The following is a 4,779-nucleotide window of genomic DNA, read 5'->3' as shown; positions in this document are numbered from 1 at the left end:
GGTTCTCTGTGAACTCATAAAAAAGGGTGAACGAACACAGGATTTCACAAAAAGACATCGAGAAAGGTGGCTTTTGAACCTCTCACTGAAATTGAAGGGAGCCGAGTCGAAGCACGCTCGAGTTTGCAGTGATCACTTGGTGAAAGGTTTGTATTTCTCTCTCAGCTATGTCCATAGTGTTTTCCAAGTACTTTTCTTGCTATGTGTTGCTATTTTACGGTACTTTTTTTAGTCACAAAGTGCTAAAGTCCCCAGCTGTTTCTTTGTTTACTCCTCACAAAGTCCATATGCATGAAGGTCGCAACAAAATTCTTCCCCAGCCATACAGTTACAATGCGCCGTGATCACTTCTCCGTCTTGTTTAACTAAGATCCAGGTCTTTAAAGGGGTTTCTGATGATCTTTGTGAATGATTTACCTGAGAGATAAGAGCCAACACAAGTGAGAATCAAGCCAGCTGTTGTTTGTTTACACTTCAACTTGCAGCGCTTCATTGTAAAGACGCGAACTAAAAGCTTAAAAAAACCATACTTACAAGGGCAAAAACAATACAGGATTCATTCGGCAGCGACTTGATACCGAGGTCCTTTACCCAGCCACATACAAAAAAGTTGTAAGCCTCCATACTCTTCCACGCTTTCATCTGTTTTGCGGTGTAGAAGGACGTCTGCAACACCAGATAGTTCAAGATGTCAGGTAACTCGACTGAAGGGTAGTTTTCGAGATCGTATGACAAATCCTTCTTTCCCAGACTGGAGGGGTCGATTCCACTGCACATAGCAATCTTCTGATTATATCTAAAGCGAGCAGTGTCTTCTAGATTACGAGTGTACTCTGATAAGTTATTGCTAGTTGTTTGCACTACGGCAGCTATTTCACTTCCGGTAAAACCGCTAAGAAAAGTCACATGACTGAAACCCATCATTACTTACGTAAGACACATTAAGAGTTTTTATAGAAATGTTCAGCGTTTCTGTGAATCGTAAAGGCCTTTGGAGAAAATGGAATAGCAGTACTGAGTATTCAGGACCCTCTCCAGGTGGAGGGCCATCAAGAGGCCCGAACTTGAACATTTACCTTTTGAGGAGATGGATGAAGTAAAGTAAGACGGAATAAAAATATGGACTAGCTGTGGTTCCTGAGGATTGGAAATCAGTGCTCTTAAGCAAATGAATTCAAATTAATTGACGCTTCATTTCACAAACACGGCACGGTCAGTCGATTAAAATTTCATGCGGTGATTGAAGGTTGGTGAAATATACATGATATGGTTACATTTGCATAATAAATCAAGCTGGTAAATGACAGCGACCATACAGGCTTTTGACAGAAGCTCTTAAAAGCAGCCAAAGTAGTGTACCGTGCGCAATAATGTCAATGTTATTCATTTCAGGAGTCACTATTACTGAACTCCTGGAGCTGGGACTCCTCAATAAAATCTCATTTGGCAATGCAAACAATGAGGATTTAGAGACTTAAGACGCAAATTTGAAGGCGATAAATCATATGATAATTATGCTGTTGGCCTACCAGTCAAAAGTTTGGACACACCTTGGAATTAAATGTTTTTTCTTTATTTTTAGACATATAGACCATGTCTATATGTCAATGCCTCAAAAATGAAATACGTCTCAAGGCTCAATGCAAACCCTAGCAGGTGAATCCATTGAACTCATAAAATCTTCCTGTCACCTTGGCAGTGAAATAGAATCCAGTAAAAAAGACCTCAGCATTCATATTGCTAAAGCCTGGACTGCCCTCAACAGAATGAATACTGTGTAGAAATCCAATCTTTCCAACCACCTAAAACGTAGCTTCTTCAGAGCAACCGTTGAATCCGTATTGATGTATGGTGCCACAACCTGGACTCTAACAAAATCACTTGAGTCACAGCTCGATCAGACATACAGTACATGTGCATGCTGCGAGCCATATTAAACTTCTCATGGTGTGACCACCCCACCAAAGCACAGCTATATGGAGATTCACCCCCTATATCAGAGACTCTGAGAGAGCGCAGATTGTGATTCACTGGGCATTGCTTCAGAGCTAAACAAGAACTTGCTAGTGAATTGCTTCTTTGGACCCCTGACATGGCCATCTTTGTGTGGGTTGTCCCGTGACAACATATATTGATCAACTCTGTTCAGTCACTGGGTGCCAACCAACCAACCTCCCTCCCAGCCATGATGATGGATCGTGATGGATGGCATTGGATGGGTCAAGTTTATCCGAGTTTGCCCAACCAATGATGATGATTCTTTATTTTTATGAATTAAAAGACACGTCATGTCTTAAAGTAATGATGGATGCCATTTCTCTTTACTTAGTCGAGCGGTTCTTGACATAATATGGATTACTACAGTTGTGGTGTTGAATAGGGGAATTTTATGATTTGGATTTTTATTATTCACTATACTTGTCCAGGGTGTACCCCGCCTTTCGCCCGTAGTCAGCTGGGATAGGCTCCAGCTTGCCTGCAACCCTGTAGAACAGGATAAAGCGGCTAGAGATAATGAGATGAGATGAGATTATTCACTATTTACTGTTTGATCTCAAACACATTAAGAAGGCAAGAAACTCGTCCACTGATTAACTTTTGATGAAGCATACCTGTTAATTGAAAAGCATTCCAGGTGATGACCTCATGAAGCTGGTTAAGATAACGCCAATAGTGTGCAAAGCATCATCAAGGTAAATGTTGGATACTTTGAAAAATCTAAAATATGAAATATTTTAACACTTGTTTGTTTACTGTATCATTCCATATATGTTCCATGTGTTAGTTCATCGTTTTGATATCTTCAGTATTGTTCTACAATGCAGAAAATACAAAATACAGAAAAACTTATGAATAAGTAGAGTAGGGGTGTACAAACTTTTGACCAGTTCTCTAAATAAGAAATAAATAAATAAAAACAACAGGGGAAAGGTGGCTTTGGAAGACTGGTAAACTGTAAATGCTTTTAAAAATACAACCCCGATTCCAAAAAAGTTGGGACAAAGTACAAATTGTAAATAAAAACAGAATGCAATGATGTGGAAGTTTCAAAATTCCATATTTTATTCAGAATAGAACATAGATGACATATCAAATGTTTAAACTGAGAAAATGTATCATTTAAAGAGAAAAATTAGGTGATTTTAAATTTCATGACAACAACACATCTCAAAAAAGTTGGGACAAGGCCATGTTTACCACTGTGAGACATCCCCTTTTCTCTTTACAACAGTCTGTAAACGTCTGGGGACTGAGGAGACAAGTTGCTCAAGTTTAGGGATAGGAATGTTAACCCATTCTTGTCTAATGTAAGATTCTAGTTGCTCAACTGTCTTGGGTCTTTTTTGTCGTATGCTCCGTTTTATGATGTGCCAAATGTTTTCTATGGGTGAAAGATCTGGAATGCAGGCTGGCCAGTTCAGTACCCGGACCCTTCTTCTACGCAGCCATGATGCTGTAATTGATGCAGTATGTGGTTTGGCATCGTCATGTTGGAAAATGCAAGGTCTTCCCTGAAAGAGACGTTGTCTGGATGGGAGCATATGTTGCTCTAGAACCTGGATATACCTTTCAGCATTGATGGTGTCTTTCCAGATGTGTAAGCTGCCCATGCCACATGCACTAATGCAACCCCATACCATCAGAGATGCAGGCTTCTGAACTGAGCGCTGATAACAACTTGGGTTGTCCTTCTCCTCTTTAGTCCGCATGACATGGCGTCCCTGATTTCCATAAAGAACTTCAAATTTTGATTCGTCTGACCACAGAACAGTTTTCCACTTTGCCACAGTCCATTTTAAATGAGCCTTGGCCCAGAGAAGACGTCTGCACTTCTGGATCACGTTTAGATACGGCTTCTTCTATGAACTATAGAGTTTTAGCTGGCAACAGCGGATGGCACGGTGAATTGTGTTCACAGATAATGTTCTCTGGAAATATTCCTGAGCCCATTTTGTGATTTCCAATACAGAAGCATGCCTGTATGTGATGCAGTGCTGTCTAAGGGCCCGAAGATCACGGGCACCCAGTATGGTTTTCCGGCCTTGACCCTTACGCGCAGAGATTCTTCCAGATTCTCTGAATCTTTTGATGATATTATGCATTGTAGATGATGATATGTTCAAACTCTTTTGCAATTTTACACTGTCGAACTCCTTTCTGATATTGCTCCACTATTTGTCAGCGCAGAATTAGGGGGATTGGTGATCCTCTTCCCATCTTTACTTCTGAGAGCCGCTGCCACTCCAAGATGCTCTTTTTATACCCAGTCATGTTAATGACCTATTGCCAATTGACCTAATGAGTTGCAATTTGGTCCTCCAGCTGTTCCTTTTTTGTACCTTTAACTTTTCCAGCCTCTTATTGCCCCTGTCCCAACTTTTTTGAGATGTGTTGCTGTCATGAAATTTCAAATGAGCCAATATTTGGCATGAAATGTCAAAATGTCTCACTTTTGACATTTGATATGTTGTCTATGTTCTATTGTGAATACAATATCAGTTTTTGAGATTTGTAAATGATTTCATTCCGTTTTTATTTACAATTTGTACTCTGTCCCAACTTTTTTGGAATCGGGGTTGTATTTAGCATTATTTATGATATGAAGTAATAGTTATTTTTAGAATAAGTCTGACAACACAAACATGTATTTGACCCTTTCGAACACAAAATCAACATCTGTATAACTCTGGTTGGACCTCGGTTTAAAATGGGTAGTACAATAATGGGCTAAGTTGATAGATCACCAATCAGCCAGAACATAAAGGGTAGTATCTCACT

The sequence above is a fragment of the Neoarius graeffei genome, chromosome 4, assembly GCF_027579695.1.
Source record: "Neoarius graeffei isolate fNeoGra1 chromosome 4, fNeoGra1.pri, whole genome shotgun sequence".
In the NCBI taxonomy this organism is placed as follows: Eukaryota; Metazoa; Chordata; class Actinopteri; order Siluriformes; family Ariidae; genus Neoarius; species Neoarius graeffei.
The sequence above is the reverse complement of the archived record's forward strand: the minus strand, read 5'-3'. Positions refer to the sequence as shown.